This window comes from Dermacentor andersoni, chromosome 10, assembly GCF_023375885.2.
Source record: "Dermacentor andersoni chromosome 10, qqDerAnde1_hic_scaffold, whole genome shotgun sequence".
In the NCBI taxonomy this organism is placed as follows: domain Eukaryota; kingdom Metazoa; phylum Arthropoda; class Arachnida; order Ixodida; family Ixodidae; genus Dermacentor; species Dermacentor andersoni.
In genome coordinates, this window is record NC_092823.1 from 80,814,021 (window position 1) to 80,840,371 (window position 26,351).

Here is a 26,351-nt window from a genome sequence, read left to right on the forward strand (position 1 = left end):
TCGGCTATCGCCGACTCTGTTCGCCGCTATCGTTGCGCTTTTAGTGTAGCCTGTTTTTGAGGGCACAGGTTCGCCAAATATAACTTAGTTTCGGCATTCCTAGTTTCTCTACTCTCTTCTTTACCGTCACTACTAAGTAACAACTGGCGTAGGAGCTTTGCTTTCATGTACCGGACGCCCTCGGCAAAGCAGGGACCCAAGCCCGAACCCTAAAGACAAACCCAATGTCTCCAAGGACCCGCGGACTTTTGCCTTGTTATTCTTCTCGACGAATCATCAAGCAGCTTCCGTCGCTGGGATCGTTCGCGAAGAAACTCAACATTCACTCGGAGTTGCCGATTAGCAGCAGCCTCAGCTGGAATGCATGACCTACGCCCCCGTATCCCGCCGTCTCACACCGTTACGCTCCCCCTCCGCGATCGCACCAGGGCCCGGTAGCGCTGCAGTTCCTTCGTTTGTCGCTGCAGTTGTCAGCTCACCCTCGCGTCGCCCAGCAAAGCTACCCAGGAAATAGAGATGTATTGCAGGCTCCGGACCACCGCCCACTCTGCTACCAGTGCGTAGAAGCGGGTCACATCAACCTCCGTTGCCCATAACGCGACTTGCAACTGCGAGGCTTCGTTGTCGACGCGACGCGTCCACAGCTTCGTGAGCGGCGCCCTGAAATCGCCGACCATATCGCCCTAAAACAATAGAGACACCGACTACCTTTGCGTTCACCATCGCCAGTACGCTATCTGTAACCGCAGCACCGACCATACACTGTTGGCCCAGTCCGGGGCCAGTCCATAGGCCCTTGTCTGGAAAACTAAAAGCAGCAGCCGATCGAGGTGTGGTTGCGGCACGTCGAAATGACGAACATGCTTTGCCGCCGAAGATGATGCTTCAAGATCGATTTCGACGACACCGCCGCAACGTCATGCCGCCATCCAGGCGAAGCCTGGAAGCAAAAAATTCAGTGACGCAAAACGACTGGATGACGCCACGCCGTAGCCACACGTCAACGTGACGCAGCCGCGATCCGACAACAAGACGTAACTGCAACCGAAGACAAAGAAAAAAATAACTTGCACGTGGTTTTCGATCGCAGCAACGTCGCCGCGTTTGTAGATACTGGAATGAACTACTCCGTCATCAGTGCATTATACGCAGGAAAGTTAAAGAAAGTCGAGATTTCATACGACGGCCCTCTAATTTGGATAGCTGGAAGACACTTCATAACGCGACTGGAATGTGCACCTACCCTGCGACCTTCGTTATCCTCCAGTAGACTTCACAAGCGTAATTCTCGGCCGGCACTTCCTGAACCAACACGGCGCAGTCATCCACCTGAAGTCGAAGTCGATAACGCTATCCGATGACCAAGCGACAATGCCAGAGCGCTCTTGTGGGCATCACGCCTTGAGTGCGCTCGAAAATCAAGTGAGCATTCCGCCCCCCTCCAGCATTTTCATTTCCGTAGCACCGAAACACCTGCAGACATAGAAGGCGCCATCGAGGGTGAGCAACGTCTACTGACCGACGTAAAATTTGCGTTGAGAAAAGTATTGCTCGACTGCACATAGGGAAAGCGAAAGTGTTGCTCACAAACTTCAGCCAGGAGTTCAAGCACATCAACAATTGCACGACGATCGCGCACGTCGAGGAAATTGTAGAAACCAGCAATGCGTTAGTCCTCTCGGATTTGGCCGCGTCTACCGCGATGAACATAGTTCCCGAACAAGACTTCGACATAAATTCAAATTTCAGAATGAGTAAGGAGCAACAGATGAGGAGCCTTCACCGACGATGAGAACAGTGATTTTTGAGGTCATCGAGGATTCAATAAACACAACTTGCAAAGCATGCCATAATATCCGAAGAGTCCGCTAGACCACTTCGCCAGGACACTAACCAGCTTTCTACCCGAGAACGTCAAGTTATAAGGCAACAAGTCGACAAATCCCTGCGCAACGGCAACATCCAGCCGTCAAAAAGCCACTGGTCATATCCGTTTGTCTTGGTGAGGAGAAAGGACGGAACTCTATGTTTCTGCGTCGATTATCCTCCGCTGAACAAACCCCAAGAAGGACGTATACCCCCTCCCACGGATAGACAACGCATTGGATAGGCTCTGCAACTCTAAATACTTCTCGTCGCTGGATCTCAAGTCTGGCTACTGGCAAATAGAGGTGCACGAGAGAGATCGTGTAAAGACCGCCTTCAACATGCCAGACGTTCTAGGTCATGGTCATGGTCGGTTCATGGTCATGGTCAGTTCAAGGTCATGTCATTCGGACTGTGCTCGGTGCCTGCAACGTTTCAGCGCGTCATAGAGACGGTGTTAGCAGGACTGAAGTGGCAGACGTGTCTTGTTTACTTGGATGACGTCGTTGTCTTCGCCGGATATTTCGACGATCACCATAGGCGGCTTGCGACAGTGTAAGTGGCAATCAAGTCATTAGAGCTCACTCTGAAGCCGAAAAAGTGCCGCTTTGCTTACGATGAGCTTCTGTTCCTAGGCCGCGTCATCAGCAAATCTTGAGTCCGCCCAGAGATGCAGAAGGCAGCTGCCATCACAAAGTTCCATTCGCCCATTGACAAGAAAACAGTACTTAAACTCATTGCCAAGTGTACCTACTACATACGCTTTGTCAAGGACATTTCGCACACCGCTGAGCCACTGACACATGTAAGTAAATGTGACGTCGATTCGAAGTGACAAACACCGTCGGCCGGCGCATTTGAAGAAAAACGACACACGGAGTCGCCACAAGTACTTGCGCACTTCGAGGAGGACGCCGATACAGAAAATTACACTGAAGCCAGTAGCCTAGGCACCGGCGCCGTCCTGGTCCTTTGCAAAGACGGAGTTGAATGTGTGATATCTTATGGTTGCCGGTCGCTCTGAAAAGCGGAATGCAATTATTCTACGGCCGAAAAGAAATGCTTCGCCATCAGTTGGGCTACAGCAAAATTGCGCTCCTACCAAGGGGCAGGCCATTGAAAGTCGTGAGCGACCATCAAGCGTTGTGTTGGTTAGCGAAGAGTAAGAACCCTTCAAGATGCCTGGCGCAGTGGAGTCTCAAACTGCAAAAATATGACGTCACTGCATTATACAGGAACAGATGAAAGCACTCTGATACCGATTGCCTGCCTCGCACCTCCGTAGACCCGCCGCCCCAAAATGTCGAAGACAAGCCCGCCTATTTAGGTACAATCAGTGCTGACGACAGTGTGTAATAGTAGCAAGCGGACTCGGAGCTCAGAAAGCTTGCTGAGTACTTGCATGGCAAGCCCTACGTTGTCCTGAAGGTACGCAGGCGCGAATTGTCTTCCTTTTTATGACAAAAGGACGTCCTGGTGAAGAATAACTTTTCGACAGACCATGCGAACTACCTTCTCGTTGTGCCCGCATTACTGCGGTCAGAAGTGCTGCGCGCCCGACAAGCTGATAAGACAGCCGGCCATTTCAGACTTTCTCGTACGTTTGAAGATCAGGATGGATTTGTTGGGCCATTTCCGATGTTAACATCTCGAAACACCTCGATCGTCGTGACTGCTTTTACGATTGGCGTCTGGCACCACGTGCAGAAAGGAATTTCACCCGACCTTCTCTCACCCGACCTTCTTCGTCGAAATGAGGTGTAACTTCCCCTGCTACGGTTGGCCTCCCGCCCCTCGTGCACAAAAGACTTCCTTTCACCCGACCTTCGCCCACCATGCCTCGTCGAAATGAAGCGTGACTTCCTAATTCGCCATGACCATTTAAAGTGTCTGCCGGTCTGGCGGAAGACCTGCAGTGTTTACAGGCCTCTTTTGTGCGTGTGTGTGTGTGACTTTATAGCGACCATTTTCTCGAGCTGTCAAGCTCTACAGGGGAATTTTCGCGAACCAGCAACGCGCATAAGAGAATGAAAAGCGTCAGCACTTCCCTGACCTGAGGCTTGGTATAACCGGAGGCGGGGCCCCCTCCTCCTGGCAGCAGGCTTTCTGTGCTGGTCACGTGACGTCGACGGAAGCAAAATCCCTCCTACGATTGTAGAGAGCCTACTTAAGAAGCTCCGAAATGTACTTTTGATCACTTCATGCTCTTCTCATTTTCTTTCACCAATCTTTGAATAAACCGTGCAGGTTTCGCCGTAAAAATTGTCTCGCTCTTGCCTGGTCGCATTGGTCTACCGGATGCCTGCAGCCCGCCGACAACGCCACGCTACCCAATAAGTCACGTCAGTCGAGCTTCGATAGGCAGGCGCCGCTACGACTCGGCAGCAGCACGATACGCTAACCTGGAGTACGCAGCACTACCGACTGCCTTACTAACTACGCCGAAACAAAAGCCTTGCCTAAATGTAGTGCGGCAGAAGTCGCTAAATTATTCACCGCACACTTCCTGCTGCGAGATGGTGCCACAGACGTCATCAACGACAGAGAAACGGCCTTCACTGCAGAGCTCAGGCAAATCATTTTCCAATACAACCAGTCGAGCTACAGCCTCCCATCCGCAGACGAATTATCTTACTGAACGGCTGAATAAAACATTCGCCGACCTGCTTGGAATGTACGTCGACGTCAAACACAAGACGTGGGATGCCGTCCCGCCGTACGGAACCTTCGCTTACAACACAGCGGTGCAAGAAACAACGTATGTCACGCCGTTGAAGCTGGTTTACCCCAGAAGCCCAACGACGACTCTGGACACCAAGCTGGCGCACGTCCCCGACGAAGCGAATCTCAACATCGCCGCCTGTCTGCAACGCACCGAAGAAGCCCGACAGTTCGCCCGCCCGCGCATCGTGAACCTGGAGGACCGACAGCCGACACTGCAATCTTCGACAACACTTCGTCAAGTACCAACCCGGCTACAATGTTTGGCTCTGCACTCCTATACGCCGATACGAACTTTGCGAGAAGCTATTACGCCGCTTTTTCGAACCCTACAAAATCATCCGACGCATTCGTGCACTGCCCAAGGAGGTCGTGCCAGGCGGCGTTTCGCAATGACAGCGGCATTGCGCGAGCCCTGTAATCACCCACGCGTTGACTATTAAGCAATTCTAAGCTCGCTGATTAACTTAGGGGCTTAGGTTCTTTGTTATTTTTTCACTTTATTATGTGTGGTTTTGTTTTCTATTTCACGTTTGTAGCCCGCGGACGATGTGCTTTTCAACAGGAGGGGAATTGACACGCGTACTTGTTTATTGAGCAAGCGCGATTCACCGTCCAATAAATATTCGACGGTGACGGACTGTCTCCATATCGATTGACGGCAGCTCTAGACAGGTCTCGATATATCTGAAATTTCGCCAATGTTATCGACAGTTCTATATGATGTCTGCTAAAAAGAAATAAATTATGTGATTGTAGGTTCCAAATGCTCGATCCGATTTTGAGGCACGCTGTTGTGGGGGACCCTGGAAATTTGCACCGCGCTGGCTTCATTTTCGCATTTCGACCCCATCGATATGCGGCCGCCGTGGCCGGGGTACAACGCCACAGCCACTAAGCAATCCCGGCGGGCTACGCTCTTTTTGTCTCTTAGCCGTCTGTAATCTGATTGCTAGTATGCGCAATGCGAATTGTGTAGCACTTTCTGGAAGGCGCGTGGGCACCGGCGATTCCTCTGAAGCCTTCGACGATTCATGCAGAAAAGCAGACACGCTTGACCCGCTCATCAGATTTCGACGATCGCCGACTGTGTTCGCCGCTATATTTTGCTTTGCGTGTAACTTTCTTTAGTGGGCACAGGTTCCACGAATGAAACTTCGTTTCCTCTTTAACAGCTTGTTTTGGTACTGGGTTATTTACCATCTCTTCTGCGTGACAGAACAATGGCAAAAAAGACGACCCAAATATTACATCTAAGAAGCTCAATGGAGTCTAGAATTATGAAAGCCATAGGTTCTGTATTGCCAAAAGTTGTAAGGCATCAGGATGTCTTGTCAGCGTTAAACATTTGTTGATGAGCCTAGTTTGAGGCGCAGAATATCTCCGTGAAAGCCACACAGGAACAAAACAATGCATGGATCCCGCGCATTGCACGAATCCGTTTCAGTGAAGCTTGTATTTGTGCCGTCTTCGTTGACGCGATATCAACTTCTTCACACTTTGTCAAGTATCAGTCAATCCTGCACGACAGCAGCGGTAACGTGGGGGTATGTGGAAAGAACAGCCTCGCAAAAAAAAAAAAGAATCATTCGCAAGGCTAAGTTGGGATGTCTTAGCTGGCTTACTGCAATGCACAGTAAGCCTTAAATGCTTCTTGCGTTGTTTGTTGTACTAAATATTCGCATGCGTATGTGTGCAGTCTATTTTGCAGAAGTAAAGGAGGTGTGATAAGTATTTCTTTATGGTAGGCGCGTAGCCCTGTGGTGATGTGAATGACCGATTTTCTTCCTTCTGTAACCTACCCTACGTGGCCGTTAACCAGCTTTGAAATAGGCTTTACCTATTTACTGGTGAATACCTTCGGCTTATCTCTATTGGGGCTACATCATTGTACGTCTCAAGCTATCCTCTAAGGAAAGAAAACGATGTCATCGCCATGCAGTAAGTACAAGAAGATTCTGAGTTGTAAAGAAGACCACGCAGACGGACCCAATGAGGGTGATTACATGTAGAAAAGAATACATTCAATTATTGCCGTTTCTTCAAAAGAGAAGGCGGCGTGCTAGAACAGGAAAGAACAGCGTGCACCAGCTGTATCTAGTGCACAAATGTCGAGTGGGCCGAAGGTACTAACGGCAGCAGCTGGCATCATCGCGCTCTAGAGGATCACTGTCCTCCACTTCAACCACACCCGTTGCTTCGATTTCTTTTGACTTGTACGAGGGCTGCCCTTAGGTATGCATACAAACTAAAAAAAATATACCAACGCATTAGGTATTCGTGAATTGTTTGTCGTTGCCTCTGTTTTAGAGGAAACTATGCTTGTTTTCTCTGTTTGCTTATTACTCATACGAATTGTGTTCATTGCTTATTCCTCCAGTGAAGTTCATTGCTTCTTGCTCTCGGGAATGCTTGCATGCACTGTAAAAAATGGCCGTCAATATACGGAGGATTTTCGTCATTATAAGGAGAATTGCAGGTAAAAATGCCGAAAGTATGTCATATTTCTAAAATATGGCAAAAGCTCCGGTCAATTTACGGGAAGTGCTCTCTGTTTTAAGCTTTACGGATATTTCACTGTAATCATTAAACGGCTATACACTCTTTTGCACAAAACAGACAGAATTCCGTATTATTATTATGCGAACAACCATATTATTGTAAGAAAATTTAAGCTGTCTGAATGAGCACTCGTACTCATAAAGTTTCAGCTAACAATATTTTATTGAGCACGCGAACTGTACGCATGATGAAGATATATTAGTACCGAAACGCAGGTAGTGGTATAATGACCGTAACTGCATTTACATTTAGCAACAAATGGTCTCGAAGGGAACTGGCGGCCTATAGATCCAAGTACAACGGTCGGATGAAATTTTCGAATGCGGGAAGCAATTAACCCATGAAAGGGCTTTGCTGAAGTGCAATGTAGTTGGTTTGACTCATTCCCATATTATTTACAAAATTTCTCCTCTTTGTCAATAACTGCCCATTCATTGAGACAAATCGATTACGCATAATCTTCGCTGTTAATGTGTTAGTTCTTGCGGTAAGATGTAATCGCAAACATTTGGCGCTTCATCTTGACACAAGACCGGTAATCGCGGTCTTTTTTGTATGGCAGAATAAAGAACGCGAACATGCACCCGCATGTTCTCAAACAACTGAAAGGTGACTTTGGGCTGGTTCGTGCATGCAATGAACGGGTAAATAATCAGTTGTCTCATAACATTTACCCATGGATAAAGCACATGGAACCAATGGTGTTGCATTCTGGGTCAAAAAGAAATACGGCTTGAATCGTTACATCTCAGCACTGGGCATTCTTCCTTTCCGTCTTCTTTTTTCTTCTTTTTGAAAGTACACGCAGTACAGGTACGGTAAGAGGTCCTTCATCTTCAGTCACCTTTCAGTTGTTTGAGAACATGCGGGTGCATGTTCGCGTTCTTTATTCTGCCATACAAGAAAGACCGCGATTACCGGTCTTGTTTCAAGATGAAGCGACAAATGTTTGCGATTACATCTTACCGCAAGAATTAACACATACACAGTGATGATTATGCGTAATCGATTCATCTCAATGAAAGGGCAGTTATTGACAGAGACGAGATATTTTGTAAATATTATAGGAATGAGTTAAACCAACTACATTGCACTTCAGCAAAGCCCTTTCACACTTCGGTTAATTGCTTCCCGCATTCGAAAATTTCATCCGACCGTTGTACTTGGATCTATAGGCTGCTAGTTCCCTTCGAGACCATTTGTTGCTAAATGTAAACGCAGTTACGGTGATTATAGGACTCCCTGCTTTTCGTTACAGATTTATAGCGCGCACAAATTTTGGCGTAGAGCACCAATATCATTCCGACTGCACCAGCACCTGAGTGCCGCAAGTTTGTTTACGTATGCACGTATACCCACGGCTTTCCTTAACTTAAACATATATGCTGTATTATGAACTACAAAGGGCTTAATTTGAGAACATTGCAAGAACACGCATTTATTTGTGCAAATCATCAGCGTTACAAGGCCCGTATGCGCGGCAAACTGCGACCGGAATGGAAGATGCGTATATACACTGTAAAAAATTTCCGTCATTATACGGAGGATTTCCGTCATTATACGGAGAACTGCAGGGTAAAAATACGGAAACTAGGTCATATTTCAAAAATACGGCAAAATCTGCCGTTAATACACGGAAAGTGCTGTCCGTTTTCAGCTTTACGGACATTTTCACTGTAATCATATGTACGGCTATACACTGTTTTGGACGAAACAGACAGAATTCCGTATTTTTGTTATGCGAACATCCGTATTATTGTGAGAAAACTTAAGCTGTCTGAATAAGCGCTCGTACTCGTAAAGTTTCAGCCAACAATATTTTATTGAACACGCAAACTGTACGCATTATGAAGATGCGTACAAAATGTGAGAGCTAGCCTTCTACCAAAAGCTGCAATAACAGATCGTATAAATACATATACGCATCTTTTATTGCGGTCGCAGTTTGCCGCGCATATGGGCCTCGCTGATCATATGCGCAAATATATGCGTGTTCTCGCAATGTTCTCAAATTAAGCGCTTTGTAGTTAATAGTTGTAGTTTAAGTGAACGAAGAGCTGTGGACATACGTGAATACGTAAACAAGCTTGCAGCATTCAGGTGCTGGTGCACTGGGAATGACATTGGTGCTCTGTATACGCCAAAAATTGTGTGCACTCTAAATCAGTACCGAAACGCAGGGAGTGGTATAATGACCGTAACGGCATTTACATTTTGCAACAAATGGTCTCGAAGGGGGCTGGCGGCCTATAGATCCAAGTACAACGGTCGGATGAAATTTTCGAATGCGGCAAGCAATTAACCCAAGTGTCAAAGGGCATTGCTGAACTGCAATGTAGTTGGTTTAACTCATTCCCGTAATATTTACAAAATATCTCGTCTCTGACAATAACTGCCCATTCATTGAGACAAATCGATTACGCATAATCTTCACTGTTCATGTGTTAATTCTTGCGATAAGATGTAATCGCAAACATTTGGCGCTTCATCTTGAACCAAGACCGGTAAGCGCGCTCGTTCTTGTACGGTAGAATAAAGAACGCGAGCATGCACCGACATGTGTGTAAACTACTGGAAGGTGACTGAAGATGAAGGACCTATTACCGTGCTAGTACTGTGTGTACTGTCAAAAAGAAAAAAAAATAATACGGAAAGAAAGAATGCCCAGTGCCGAGATGTAACGATTCAAGCTTTATTTCTTTTCGACCTAGAATGCAACACCATTAGTTCCATGTGCTTTATATATGGGTAATGTTATGACACAACTCATTATTTACCCGCTCATTACATGCACCAACCAGCCCAAATTATCACTATACTAGAGATTATGGACGCATCGCAGTGCGTTGCTTTGCACTTCATTGCAGCACAGGGGTCAGCTATCCCCAGTAGCGAACGCTTTGGTTGACCTCCCTGCCTTTCTGCTTCTTGCATTCTCTCTCCCTTTGCATAAAACGCACTAACTTGTGGGAGAGAAAGTGTTCTCCTGTTTTAGAATTCAATTAATTGTCAAGCAATTATATTGCAGTTCCAGTAACTGTATCGACCGGGTCCCGGTCGAAGAAACCAACAGCAGGCGTTTCAAGACAACAGTGAACTGTTATGTTTATTGCGCTGGGCATTTTATACCAGAGCGAGGGAAAGGGGGTAGTGGAAATAGAGGGCAAGGAAAGGCACGTGTCGTTTCAGCGCGCCAAGATAGCTTGTGCTCGTTGAACTGATACGATACAGTAACTAGAGCACAAATGCTAAAACGAAACCGATTCTGTTCTCCGCGCTCACAGAGTGCGGCACCAGGGGGCAGCGCGCGCAGCGCGTCCGTTAGGAGTGGCAGACGGAGCTACACATGTGTAGTCAGCCGGGATTTTTAGTGTCGTGTTGTAAAAGTTGTTAATTTGCCGTAAATATCTGTTGATTTGTACTCAAGAGTGAAGCAAGACTCCAAGGAAGAGAGATTGCCGCATCGGGAGAGAAGAACAGAAACGATGGATGGTTACGCTGCTTGGGTCTCGGCACGTTCGAATTGGCAAAGTTCCCAATTTGTCGCTGTGTTTTGTACGCTTGTGCACTCGTCATTTGCCGTCATCGCGCGGAGATATTTGCGCTGGATGTCTGTCACTTCGTGTACAAAACTCTGCACGCTGCGGCATCGAAGAAGTTGTCCTGTGTTTGGGTGCACGTATGCGCTTGGACACGGATATATCCTGCTTGCTCTCAACGGGTGTTCAACAGTCTACGCGCACTCGTAACTTGCTCATGAGGTAAGCCCATTTTAATCTTATTTGGTTTGCATAACGTAGGTGTTAAAGTGATGTGTGGTAAGCCGGTGTCGCGAACAGAAATATTGTTTCAAAAGGCCACTATGCAACGTCTTAGGGCAAAACTGACGCATGAATGGGGAAAGGGATCACCCTATCTTTTCAGATCGATTCCAGTCGTAGCGCGATCGGCTCGATCGCGATTTCCGTGAGGTACTTCTAACCTTTTGCTCACTCGCGTTAAAAGCGTAGAATAAAACTGCGTTCAGTTGCGCACTTGTATTGACGCTTGTATTGGCTTGAGAGCATACTGTATCCGATACAAGAACTTCTGTTAAAATACGGAAATAAACGTTCGAGGCAATAGCAGTCGCTCACTACCTGTGATCGTTACTTTCTTGCTTGGGTGCACGTTTTAATTGTGACCAGAAAAAAAAAGTTCTTTGCTCTGGCTGCTCTGCTGTGTTTCCTCGGTGCAACTTTTTGCAGTGCAGCAAGACGTGTTGCTTCGAATGATGTCTGGGCAGTCAAGGCATTCGTGTCAGTAAGCAAGCAGTAAACGGGGTATCAGTGCGAAAAAAATTGGACATACAAGAGAAGCGAATGGTATCATCATTGACTCTTTTATTTTACGAATAATTCAGTTGTATTACTAAAGCGGAGAGTGGATATGCAGGAAAGTCAGATTGTATTGATACTCAGCAAAAACAAGGTAACTTATCATTACTAATCAATCCTTTTCTTTTACTGAAAGGCAAGTTGCTGTTGTGATGGAGCTGAGAAGAGGTCTGCTGCCTGCAATGGGTCCATCTCTCTCAAGTTATTGCAGTATTGTAGCTCTCAAAGTGAGTGGATTTTTTTTTCTTATAGCTATTTGCCACCTGAATCATGACTGCCACCTGCCACCTGAATCAAGCTGTGTAGGTGATCACTGTTAGTGACATTGGAGTGCTGGTGGACAAGCACTCCTTTATGATTGCAACGCATATGACAGAGTAGCTGTGGCAGTATGCGAAGGTGTTAATCTATAAGCCAAATTAGGTTCTTTGAGGTAACATGTTAATATATTGATGGCATTGGATTGTGGTCTAGCAGGCAAAAATGCTAAACAAGGAGAAGTAATTTTAATTTGCACTTGGTAAGATGTGCAAGCAATTCAGGCTGTTACACATGAAATGGGACATTTGTAGATGTCTTCTACAATGCTGCAATCCTGAATAGCTTCAGAGTTTAGTGATACCACTATAATTTCTCTGTAAAGCATGCAGCACAGTTTAGCATTGGGGGAGGCTGGCATCAACAGGCGTCTACTTACTTAGTTAGTTAAGTGGGGTTTAATGGCGCAAAAGCGGCTAAGGCTATGCTGCGCCAAACATGAGGTGTTTTAAAATCCAGTTAATGAAGGAAAAGACTTTGTTAATAATGTATACTTTATGTAAAAATCCAGCGTCGTCTAGAAATTTACGAACGTCACATAATGGGACTAGCGGATCATCACCTAAAATTAGATCAGGGTGTAAAGGTATGTGTAGTTGGTACAATTTGTGCAAATGTGTTCGTCTGTGTGTTTCAGTCTGCGTACATGTGAGTAATATGTGCATAACTGTTTGTGGCTGTTGACATTTCTCGTATGTTGGTGTGTCTTCTTTCGTAAGTAAGTAATTGTGTGTGAGGTGTGTGTGCCCAATGCGTAGTCAGCATAAAACTACATTGATGAACCGCTCCTGATGGTAGCATGACTTCCACTCGCCAACTATGGGTTTCGTGAGATGTAGTTTGTTGTCAGCACAATGGTCCCATTTGCGTTGCCATTTCGCCGTTAAGGCTTTTCTAATCGCGCGGATGCTATCTTTGTATGGAAGTGTTGTGTTTGTTATCTCTTTGTTCGCTGCCATCGATGCATATCTATCGGCTGCTTCGTTACCCGGTATCCCAACATGACTTGGTACCCAGCAGAAGTGGATTGATCTCCCATATTTGTTAAGTGCGACCATGTTTAGTATGTCCCCTAACAGGGGTTCAAACTCAGATTTTAGGTTTAGAGCCTTCAGTGTACTTAAGGAATCAGTTTAAATAACTGTGTTTTTGTGCTTGCCAGTGATAATCTTTTTCACTACAACCCATACAGCGTAAACTTCAGCAGGGAAAACAGAGGCGTGTTTTGGTAGACGAATACTTCTTTCCCAATTTTCTGTTACGGTGTTACTGTTACAAATGAGGTGTTACTGTTAGGGTGACAATATATAATTTATGGTTTAATTCTAATCTTGTATGAGGCAGACATAGTTTACCCACTTCGTTAAACAATAGAGATGTAATATCTATGTATACAAGTATTACCCATTCATTTATGCCATTTGGACAATGGCAGAAATGCATGGGTAATACTTGTGTACATAGACATTACATCACTATTGTTTAACCAAGTGGTGCCCCTGCATGCTAAATTTTACAGGGCTATTATTAAGTAATGTCAACTTTTGTTGTAAGATTAGGGCACCTTTTATATTATTACAGATTACCACCACTCTGTACCATCATAGTGTGATATTTACACTAAATGTATTTGACTTTGCTATAAAACCCTGCACAGTGGTGCATCATGAAATTTTTTTCTATGGTTTCTGGCCTCAGAAGGCACTTCACGTTATATTCTTGTTTGCAACAAAACTATAATGCAGGTTTCTCCTTATATTTTGTGGCACTTCAAGCTGCGGCGAGCTAAACCACTGGGCAGCAATACTGGAATCGCTACTGCGTGTGGAGCTGTCTTCAAACACACACAAGGGATACATAATTGCTTTTTTAGCGCAAAACAGAAAGACGCCAGAACAAGGTGCTACTCGCAACTGACATCACTTTATTGCGTCCCTCCTTTGTAGACAGCAGAATCTAGAAGAACATGTACAGGAACCACCAACATCTGATCACAAGAGCACACTCATACGACAGAATCTAAAGAAACCATATTGAGCACTGTACAAGGTTAAAGAAAGCACACTAATGCACTGTGACCCCAATGACTGTATGAAGAAAGCTTCCGATAACTCTCTGGCGGTGGTATCACGGCTCTTTTTCAAAATCGTAGTATCACGAGACATTGCGAACATAAGCGATCCATACCAACAGGCACAGGTTCCCATTTGGCTCAACATTGTAAAATATGGAAGTGCAAAGCCATGTTTCGTGATACTATGATTTTGAAAAAAGTGCTGTGATACCACCGCCCGAGGGTTATCGGAAGCTTTCTTCAAACAGTCATTGGGGTCACAGTGCATTAGTGTGCCTTCTTTAACCTTGTGCAGTGCTCAACATGGTTTTTTGGATCCCGTCGCATGGGTGTGCTCTTGTGATCGGTTGTTGGTGGTCCCTGCACATGGTGCTCACTGCACATGTTCTTCTAGATTCTACTATCTATAAAGGAGTGACGCAATAAAGTGATGTCAGTTGAGAGTAGCGCCTTGTGCTGGTCGTCTTTCTTGTGTCCATTGTTTTGCGCTAAACAAAGTATTTATGGATTCGCACCAACTAGCCCGCCAATGCATTGTGTTGAACGCAAAGAAATGCTGCTTTGCCTTCTTTGACTGTGTTGCGGGCACTTCTGAAGTACTGTCTGTCCAATAACCTTGGTGGCATGGAAGTGCCGTCCACTTCTATGCGTTGCTTTCTGTTTCATTGTGGCGTCACATCACATTATATTCATAATGTGTATGTACTTTTTCTAAGAGACCCATATTCCTATCCTTGTGTTATGTTTGCTGTCGCATTATTTATGTGCGGATTACCAGTGCTCCAAGTTCCATTTTATCGCAAAGTAAACTACTGGTACCTAAACAGTTCTGTATATCAGAAAACCAAAGCCGAACTGCCGAACACTATCAAGCAGCAGCCTTAGTACAGTGTCAAGTAGTCAGATTTTATTGGTTATGCAGAGGCGCACAGCGTACTTCTTTATTACTTGCTGAATAATTAAGCTGTGTGAAAACAGTATTTATGTAGCTTCAACCACATGCTATTGGCCATTGTTCCTGCCCTCAGCAAATGTGGAAGATTATCATGGCATTTCTTTTTCTAACTCTTTCCTTATTACAGTGGGATTACTGCATGTGTAAGTAGGAAACGGATCACATAGGCAATCAAAAGCCAACAATGTGTAAACTTGGAACATTGATTGTACAGTTTGATGACCCAGAATAAGTAGAAATACACCATAAATGATTGACGATTAACTTTTACTTGACACAGGGCTAGAGCATACAGTAAGCATACTGTATGCTCATACGGTGTCACATCATTTTAAATTTTAGTGTAGCTTTACAGTGTACGCTTCTATTCAGGCACGTACCCAAGGGGGGGCCCGGGGGGGCCCGGGCCCCCCCCGAAATCAAGTGGCATACCCACCCCCCCCCCCTTCCCACCCACGCCACCACTTCTCACACATTCCTAAAACGCCGCCCGATCAATGTTGAGACTTGGCAGCTTTTCATCGGTCAGCATTATGCTGCCTTTTTCACTCCTTTTAGATGGCGGTAGTTATCGGCATCTCTTGTAATGTGAAGGACAGTTTTCTCATAGATTCCGCACCCGCGCGATTAACTCGAGATGCGTTCAGTTGTCACCATCTATTCAACCGTCACGCGCATAGCTGCTGCTTTTGTTAGTTCAACCTTCTTTGTTTAGACTGATCCTGGGACCAGGAGAGGGATGCGGCTGTTACTCAGCTGGTCTGTACTCTCATGGAATGAGTTGCGGCGGGAGAAAACGCCAATTGCGTTTAACTTATCCCTTTGCTTCATTATTTCCTTGAGTTACGACTCGCCGCGACGCTGGCAGATGCCCGGAGCCATATACACGTGATATGGGTTAGATAAGGTGGCAAATAAAATAATGGGAAAGAGTGTCCATCATGAAACCCTGCAATAACCCTTAAGCCCATAAGCAAGATCAATGTCGCCCGTTACCTCGTCTGTTTTTCCCTAATAGTATAGCACTTTTCGTGCAAAATTTCCAACTGGAAACAAAAATCGCAAGGAGTTGAGAAATTAAGCGATCTACTAAGGGAGAAAGCCAAGGCAACAACCAAACTGCAAGCAAAAGCGAATAATAAAAAAAGTTAACCGTTGTTTATGAGAAGATTTATGGATCAACATCTTTTTATTTAAAAAGGAAGTAGAGAAAACGCCGCCGGAAGTGGAGAACAATTACTTGTTTTGAATGACGCTTCTACAGTTATCGGTCGAACCGCCACACGTAGCCACTTCTCTGCTGTGCTTTGTGGGTACTGCGCTCACCTTTCGCGGTGAGCGCAGTACGTCTGGAATCGCAGAGTCCTGCGCTCTACGCGGTTGTATGGGACTGGCGGCCGCACAGCGTTACGCAACTCGCGGAACTGTCAAAACTGATCAACAAGGCGAAAATAACTGATATTCGAACCTATAACATGAGAAAGGCTGAAGAAGCCGTAAAAAATGAACGCCGCCTGAAATCAGTAAAAAAGAAACCTGGCATAGGACAAACCATGATGTATGCACTAAAAGATAAGAAGGATAATATCATCAGCAATCTCGAAGATATAGTAAAAGCAGCGGAAAAATTCTAAGCTGATCTGTATACAGTACCCAGAGGAGTCACGATACCTCACTTAGAAAGAGTAATGAACAGTATACAGAAACTCTCCTATAACTAGCAATGAGGTCAGAAGGGCCCTGCAAGACATGAAACGATGAAGAGCGGGAGGAGAAGGTGGAATAACAGTCGATTTAATCAAAGATGGAGGAGACATAATGCTTGGAAAACTGGCGGCGCTTTATACGAAGTGTCTATCGACTGCAAGGGTCCCAGAAAACTGGAATGCAGACATTATACTAATCCACAAAAAAGGAAACGTTAAATAATTGAAAAATTATGGGACCATTAGCTTACTCCCAGTATTACACAAAATATTTACCAAAATAATCTCCAAACACTGGACTTTAGTCAACCAAGGGAACAGGCTGGCTCCAGGAAGGGATACTCTACAATGGATCACATCCATGTCATCAATCAGGTTATCGCGAAATCTGCAGAGTACAATAAGCCTCTCTATGTGGCTTATATAGATTACGAAAAGGCATTTGATTCAGTAGAGATACCAGTAATCGTAGAGGCACTACGTAATCAAGAAGTACAGAACGCTTACGTAAAAAGCTAGGAAAATATTGCTACCTGCGTGTGGTATTTGTTTGTTTGAACGAGGCGCGTAGGCGCCATCACTCCAGAAAAGAGGAGGAAGAACGAACTGGGCTCGCGCTGTGAATCTAACCGGTCAGAGCTGCAACCATTGTTGTAAATATAATCTGTAAATAGTTTCTCGTCTTACTGACTCGTCCTTCGCGTAAGAATATCTACAAAGGTTCTACAGCTACCTTAATTCTACACAAGAAAAGCAGGGAGATACCTATAGAGAAAGGGGTCAGACAGGGAGACACAATTTCTCCAAAGCTATTCACCGCGTGCTTAGAAGAATTCAAGCTATTAAACTGGGAAGGCTTAGGAGTAAAGATCGACGGCAAATATCTCAGCAGGCTTCGGTTTGCCGATGACATTGTTCTATTCAACAACAATGCAGACGAGTTACAACAAATGATTGGAGACCTTAACAGAGAGAGTGTAAGAGTGGGGTTGAATATTAATATGCAGAAGTTGAAGATAATGATAAATAGCCGGGCAAAGGAACGAGAGTGACCGGAGCGGTGGCGTAGAGGTAGAACACCCGCCTCGCGTGCAAGAGGTCCGTGGTTCGAATCCCGGTGCCGCGCAATTTTCCACCGGATTAAAAAAAAAAAAAAAAATCCGCGTGTTGATAAAATTGCATAAACAGGCCTGGAGTGTGGCCTGATGCCGGTGACCAGAACCGGTAACACACTCCCTCACCAGAGCAGGATTGGCCACCCTGGTGCAGTACTTGGCCACAACCTCCTATATGAACACAACAATCAAACCCCGGCCCTCAGTCCCCAGCAGCTGCGAAGCAACTGACCACGGCGGCGGTCAGACCTGCGACGCTGCAGAGGGTGCTAAGAATCCCTGGCTCCGGACAGGCCGCCATTGGAATATGAACCTGGCAACGTTTAACGCAAGAACATTATCTAGTGAGGCGAGTCTAGCAGTGCTATTGGAAGAATTAGAGGGCAGTAAATGGGATATAATAGGGCTCAGTGAAGTTAGGAGGCCAAAAGAAGCATATACAGTCTTAAGGAGCGGGCACGTCCTGTGCTACCGGGGCTTAGCGGAGAGACGAGAACTAGGAGTCGGATTCCTGATTAATAAGAATATAGCTGGTAACATACAGGAATTCTATAGCATTAACGAGAGGGTGGCATGTCTTGTTGTGAAACTTAATAAGAGGTACAAAATGAAGGTTGTACAGGTCTACGCCCCTACATCCAGTCATGATGACCAGGAAGTCGAAAGCTTCTACGAAGACGTGGAATCGGCGATGGGTAGAGTGAAAACAAAATACGCCATACTGATGGGCGATTTCAATGCCAAGGTAGGCAAGAAGCATGCTGGAGACAAGTCAGTGGGGGAATATGGCATAGGCTCTAGGAATAGCAGAGGAGAGTTATTAGTAGAGTTTGCAAAACAGAATAATATGCGGATAATGAATACGTTCTTCCGCAAGCGGGATAGCCGAAAATGGACGTGGAGGAGCCCGAACGGCGAGACTAGAAATGAAATAGATTTCATACTCTGCGCTAACCCTGGCATCATACAAGATGTGGACGTGCTCGGTAAGGTGCGCTGCAGTGACCACAGGATGGTAAGAACTCGAATTAGCCTAGACCTGAGGAGGGAACGGAGGAAACTGGTACATAAGAAGCCGATCAATGAGTTAGCGCTAAGAGGGAAAATAGAGGAATTCCAGATCAAGCTACAGAACAGGTATTCGGCTTTAAGTCACGAAGAGGACCTTAGTGTTGAAGCAATGAACGACAATCTTGTGGGCATCATTAAGGAGTGTGCAATAGAAGTCGGTGGTAACTCCGTTAGACAGGATACCAGTAAGCTATCGCAGGAGACGAAAGATCTGATCAAGAAACGCCAATGTATGAAAGCCTCTAACCCTACAGCTAGAATAGAACTGGCAGAACTTTCGAAGTTAATCAACAAGCGTAAGACAGCTGACATAAGGAAGTATAACATGGATAGAATTGAACAAGCTCTCAGGAACGGAGGAAGCCTAAAAGCAGTGAAGAAGAAACTAGGAATTGGCAAGAATCAGATGTATGCGCTAAGAGACAAAGCCGGCAATATCATTACTAATATGGATGAGATAGTTCAAGTGGCTGAGGAGTTCTATAGAGATTTATACAGTACGAGTGGCACCCACGATGATAATGGAAGAGATAATAATCTAGAGGAATTTGATATCCCAGAAGTAACGCCGGAACAAGTAAAGAAAGCCTTGGGAGCTATACAAAGGGGGAAGGCAGCTGGGGAGGATCAGGTAACAGCAGATTTGCTGAAGGATGGTGGGCAGATTGTTCTAGAAAAACTGGCCACCCTGTATACACAATGCCTCAAGACCTCGAGCGTACCGGAATCTTGGAAGAACGCTAACATAATCCTAATTCATAAGAAAGGCGACGCCAAAGACTTGAAAAATTATAGACCGATCAGCTTACTGTCCGTTGCCTACAAAGTATTTACTAAGGTAATTGCAAATAGAATCCGGAACACCTTAGAGTTCCGTCAACCAAAGGACCAGGCAGGATTCCGTAAAGGCTACTCAACAATAGATCATATTCACACTATCAATCAGGTGATAGAGAAATGTGCGGAATATAACCAACCATTATATATAGCTTTCATTGATTACGAGAAAGCGTTTGATTCAGTCGAAACCTCAGCAGTCATGGAGGCATTGCGGAATCAGGGTGTAGACGAGCCGTATCTAAAAATACTGAAAGATATCTATAGCGGCTCCACAGCCACTGTACTCCTCCATAAAGAAAGCAACAAAATCCCAATAAAGAAAGGCGTCAGGCAGGGAGATACGATCTCTCCAATGCTATTCACAGCCTGTTTACAGGAGGTATTCAGAGACCTGGATTGGGAAGAATTGGGGATAAGAGTAAATGGAGAATACCTTAGTAACTTGCGCTTCGCTGATGATATTGCCTTGCTTAGTAACTCAGGGGACCAACTGCAATGCATGCTCACTGATCTGGAGAGGCAGAGCAGAAGGGTGGGACTAAAAATGAATCTGCAGAAAACTAAAGTAATGTTTAACAGTCTCGGAAGGGAACAGCAGTTTACGATAGGTAGCGAGGCACTGGAAGTGGTAAGAGAATACATCTACTTAGGACAGGTAGTGACTGCTGATCCAGATCATGAGAGTGAAATAATCAGAAGAATAAGAATGGGCTGGGGTGCGTTTGGCAGGCATTCGCAGATCATGAACAGCAGGTTGCCATTATCCCTCAAGAGAAAAGTGTATAACAGCTGTGTCTTACCAGTACTCACGTACGGGGCAGAAACCTGGAGGCTTACGAAAAGGGTTCTACTTAAATTGAGGACGACGCAACGAGCTATGGAAAGAAGAATGATAGGTGTAACGTTAAGGGATAAGAAAAGAGCAGATTGGGTGAGGGAACAAACGCGCGTTAATGACATCTTAGTTGAAATCAAGAAAAAGAAATGGGCATGGGCAGGACATGTAATGAGGAGGGAAGATAACCGATGGTCATTAAGGGTTACGGACTGGATTCCGAGGGAAGGGAAGCGTAGCAGGGGGCGACAGAAAGTTAGGTGGGCAGATGAGATAAGGAAGTTTGGAGGGTCAACATGGCCACAATTAGTACATGACCGGGGTAGTTGGAGAAGTATGGGAGAGGCCTTTGCCCTGCAGTGGGCGTAATCAGGCTGATGATGATGATGATGAAAGGAACGAGAGATCAGGATCGCCAGTCGGCCACTAGAGACTGTGAAGGAGTACGTTTACCTAGGTCAATTAATCACAGGGAACCCTGATCATGAGAAGGAAATTCACAGAATAATAAAAATGGGTGAGTTCGCATACGGCAGACATTGCCAGCTCCTGACTGGAAGCTTAACATTATCATTGAAAAGGAAGGTGTGCAATCAGCGCATTTTACCAGTGCTGACATATGGGGCAGGAACTTGGAGACAGACAGTGAAGCTTCAGAACAACTTAAGGACAGCACAGAGAGCGATGGAACGACGATTGCTAGGCATAACGTTAAGAGACAGAAAGAGAGCTGTATGGATCAGAGAGCAAACAGGTATAGACGATATTCTAATTGACATCAAGAGGAAAAAATGTAGCTGGGCAGGTCATGTAATGCGCCGGTTAGATAACCGTTGGACCATTATGGTTACAGAATGGGTACCAAGAGAAGGGAAACGCAATCGAGGACGACAAAACACTAGGTGGAGCGATGAAATTAGGAAATTCGCGGGCGCTAGTTGGAATCGGTTGGATGAGGACAGGGGTAATTAAAGATCGCAGGGAGAGGCTTTCGTCCTGCAGTGGACATAAAACAGGCTGATGATGATGATGATGATGATGATGGAGGTGGCGGCCCCCCCCCCCCCCCGAAAGAAAATCCTGCGTACGTGCCTGCTTCTATTGTTGCATTCTGTCAGAGGGATGGTAATGTTTCGCGTGTCTAGCAACTAGACTGTCTATATACAGTAGTAAAAATGTGCAAACTGTATTTTTCAATGATTTGATAGAATGTGTAGAACAATAAAGCCATACAATCAACGCATAGTAATGTGACTTTCTCTGCACATGTTGCAGGTTCAAAAAAGTATGGTGGAAGCTGTTGCCAAGGTTCCGACCAGAAAAGACAGCCAGTATAAAAGGGTCCACACCACTGATCTCTACTACAGGGGATGGACAGCACATCGAGCACCCTCGACTGAAGCCAACCTTGTCCCGGAAGTTGGTGCTTCACAACTTTGCGGCAGCACTTCGTTTGCACGGTTGTGTGGCATTTCTACCCCTAACATGCCTGCCTGATGTGCCATAAACTACCCAAGCAGTGTTTCGAGGTGTCCAGAATTTTTCCATTGCAGTGTCTACAGTGTAGCTAACATAAGTGGCGTGCAATGGAAACACTGGTAAATGAGAAAAAACTTGATGTAAGAGAACACTATCGTATACGGGTTCAGATTGTCATAAAAGCGCTTACCAGACATGTACAGACCTCCTAAAATGTGAAAAACCACAAAGAAAAGTTTTTCGGCAGCAATATTATCTGATCGCACGCTCTAGTTAGTCCGCCATATGCCCTGCTTCCAGGACAAGCGCCTGCATGACACCGCATTTCCATTGGCTTCACCTGCATCCGGTGCGGTGTGCTGCATCCAGCAAAACATTAGAAATCACTGGTGCACAGTGTTTTCTGTCCCCTTTCTCGACACCTACTGAACACATGGTAAACTGTTTCCAAAGCAAAAAAGCAGAGGGAAAGGCCTCTGAACACATTGCATTTTAAAGTGGCTGGTACTGGGTAACGCAAGTACTGTGGCATAGTAGATTTGCACCTGGCAACCTGGGCGCCCAAGAAGGCTGCTGTTTACTTGCAAATGGCCAACGTATTGTGAGCATGTTGAAGTTCTTTTTTTATTCTCGTTGCTTATTTGGCTAGTGGAGACAGCTTTCACAACTGGAGAAGAAGCCTTGGAAGCATCAAACACTTCACAAAACCAGCTTCAATATATCGTGTCTGCATCACAATTTCATGGCTGCATGAGTGAACCCTCTGGTTAACATGTAAGAGTGTTCATGAAGTTTGCCATGCATTATCCACTTTATTTACAGGTCAACCCTATCTTGAGATTTAAGCTGATGTTGCGTTTAGAGAAATTATGGCCGAGAGCGAGCTTTTGAGAATACAGATTGAGCTCGACAGATTAAACGCCAGAACATGTCGTTGAGGATTTCAGATCAAGAACCTTCAAAGGCCAGTTCATTTAGTGGTGTTAATTCTGCTCAAAGTTGTTGATTGTTACGTTCATATGGTGCCCAAGCATTGCGGTAACAACTTCACTTGGAGTACATAGCAAGGGTGTATTCGACGTAAGCTGCTGGCTTTTTTCTGTGTTTTCAAAAACTGGTTTCTTGTTCAGTTTAAATTTTCAAATTTTGCATTGTTTATTAGGTGTTGTGTGCTGTTTCCTTTTCCTGCAGCTTCTTAGTTAAACATCTGAATAGTGAACACAACTTGACCTTTCGCTTGATTTTCTAGATTACACGCCACGATGCCAAACAATTTCACTTCAAAACTGCTTGTACCGTACTGAAAGAATAACTTGAAGCAGCCATAGCCACCAATAACACGCAAGAGATGATTATGAAAATTGTAATATTGGTTTTTTGATCTACAGGGTGTCTTAACTATCGTGCACCAAGATTTAGAAATATGTAAATGCGATGTAACTAGACAAAATGAAGGTAATGTTGTTTGCCGTCGCTTGGAGATACTCTGATTATATTTTGCGTTCTGCCTAATTACATAATTCTTAATTAGTTAATAAATATCTCAAATAATTAAATGAAATGTGTCAATGAAAAGTTGTAGAGCAATATGAAAGCCTCCTTATACACTTTTTTGTTACTGTTACTCATTGTGTGCTACATAAAAGTGTTTTTCCAAGGAATAAGCCTGCGAGAACACATAAAGTGTCTTGAGTGGCCAGTCATGTGTCAGTTTTGTGGTGCAAAGCCACGAATACACCTTAAATGGGTTCTTTTAAGAAAAACACTTGGCTCAGAAAATTATCCTTCTTTATGCAGCCTGTGGAGACAAGGTTTCTTAGACATGGCCATGGACCTCAAGGAAGATGCCGAGGCCACAGGCAGTTCCTCCAGTGACCGTGAAAAGGTCCCCTGGGGCACAAGTCTAATTTGGCACCCCTACCTTTCTCCTGCAGCTTTTCTGTCTACTTAGCTAACCAGGTGGGTCAATGATGGCAAAGGGAAAAAAGAATCAACAGCTTCAAACGTAGAACTTGCTCAAGCTCAACGCATTTTTGATGTGAAGTTTTTCCGTTATCATTTATCAAAAAACGGGTAATAAGTATATGATATGGTCTTCATACGGACACCTCTTTCCCACAGAGAATTAGCAGTAAAAAAAGCAGCTTATGAAGGCTTGAATATTAGCTAGGATGATGTGGCATAGATAGGATAATGATTATGAATGTTTCTGGTAAAGGTAGTGGTAGTAGAGCAAATAATCAGTTTATATATAGATTAGAAGACATTTCGTTCCAATGCCAGAATTTTAAATCATCCCAAATAATTCTTGCGTTTGATAGTCTTTGCGCATTGAGTGACAGTGCTTCTTGATGCTTGCTTCTTGCTGACATCATTCTTATGCTGCATAATTCACCTGTTTAAATTCCCTATTTCTCCCGTTCAAGCAACTTTACATTCATCATAACATACCTTGTAGATGAGTTCCAGAAACTTGCTGATGAGGTTAGGGGGCGGCGTGCACCCCAGGCTTAGATATGCATTCAAGAGCCTCATATCTTGCAAATGCTAGAAATACTCCTGCTAAGCAAATTCTTGGTGTCATACAAGGTTATTTGCGAATACGAATTTGCCTAAGTTTAGAAAACAGTCAATCTAAAACATGTCAAGCAATATCGCTGACAGTACACACACATTCCAACGGAACTAAATACAAATAAATATAGCACCAAATGCAGCATCATTGGCATGATGCCATTCTTTCAGTGGAATAAAATCTGTCCTGCGTTGTAAATCTGGAATACTTTATAATCCAGACTACGAAATGCCTCATGAGGGTTGTGACATAAAATATGTGTGTATTTATTCCTCATTTTTTTACTTTAAGACCCGATAATGCTTAAACAGCAGTGAAAGAACTGAGATCACGGTACTTAATACTTTATATTGCTCCAGAAATCCGTTTTTCTGCCGATCGCAGCATTTGACACTAACAATTTTTGACAGAAAATGTGAGACAGAAGGCACATAACACTTAAGGTGGTGCTATTCACTTTGATTGTTTGGGAACAAAACTCATAATGTACATGTTATGGCCCTACGTGTCATTGCCTTTGAACAACAAAAAGGTAGGGGGTTTGCGTTTTGCAAAACTGCATGGAGGTTTTTACTGTGTGCAATTAAAATTAGAAACCTTCACAGCTGATACTAAATACATTCTCCACAGCTTTAGGTTATACAGGTGCACTACTTTACACAGAATACACTCTTTTACCTCATCACTGCCCACACTCTTAGGCAAAGTTAAACCCTTTGGAGTGCCCCTTCTGCCACGCAACGATAATCGTCATCTGCCTTGTTGCGTTTCCTTTCTTTAACGCTGCGAGCCCTGTACTTTCCAGTAACGAACGGCATGCGCGTTATCAGCATGGTAGCATTCCCGAAAGCAAAGTAGCGGGCGTAGTGTTTTAAGGAAAGGAAACACATCAAGGCAGATAATGATTATTGTTTTGTGGCAGAAGGGGCACTCCAAAGGGTGTAACTGCCTAAGAGTGCAGGTAGTGATTCAGATTCTTCAAAGGTGTTTCATTGTATGGGATGGCACATCGCTCTTCACTTATTTGCAGAATATTGCATTCCAATTGTGTCATATGAGATGAATCCATTAGAGAGCTTTAACTTGCCCTAAATTTATTGCAGCTCTGTACTGGTAAACTGGCAGCAGCTTGCAGTGCTTGTGGAAAAACAATTGTAACTGCCATATTATATGTAACTGCTAGTGCACAGGCATCGGCAGCAGCAATGGTTAGGGTACACTTGTTTCTTCTGTTCTGGGGTATGCATCCTCCACGAGAAAGTAGTTTTTTTCGTCTTCCTCTTCTACCACATTGGAATGTGCAATGGGGCGTAATTTGTATTGTATACTCTTGCATAAACTTCATGAGCATTTATTCTTGTCTGTGCCACATATCATTGTTGCTACCACTATAAAAGCAGTTTACAGCACCCGTAGGGAACAATCTGTGAATCTTTAACGAACAGTAAGGATAATGAATAATCGAATAACTTTTAGTAATTTTCAACAAATTTAGCACTTTGCTTTCCACTGTGGTGTTTTTCAAACTAATGTTGGCACAAGGTTTGTCTGCAGGATGTCATTTTGTGTGAATGAGTGCACTTGTGCGCATAACACCTCATCGTCAACATTCTGCTGCACAGAATGTCTTTAGCTTTCGTATGCATTGGTCACTATCGGCTGCTCCTTTGTTAGTTGGAATGTAGCATTTATGTAAAGCGCATTTGATGTTCTAACAAAAAGCATTGTGCCCTCTTATCTTCTAGTTCTCCTACTTGATGCTTAATGCTATAATAGCATGGTTGACACCATGAGAGTCAGTGTGGTGTATAATTGTGTCTGGTGGGGTGGGGGGTGTACAATAAATTAAGCAACTTTT

General features: G+C 44.6%; 1 long non-coding RNA gene across 1 annotated transcript; it reads left to right on the top strand.

Annotated features, from left to right (window-relative positions):
• Positions 1 to 10,632: 10,632 nt before the first annotated feature.
• LOC140213528 (uncharacterized) lies at positions 10,633 to 22,163 on the top strand. Its single transcript, XR_011890388.1, has 3 exons — positions 10,633 to 10,910; positions 11,662 to 11,752; positions 21,715 to 22,163. It is a non-coding gene; the product is annotated as an uncharacterized lncRNA (long non-coding RNA).
• Positions 22,164 to 26,351: the final 4,188 nt, after the last annotated feature.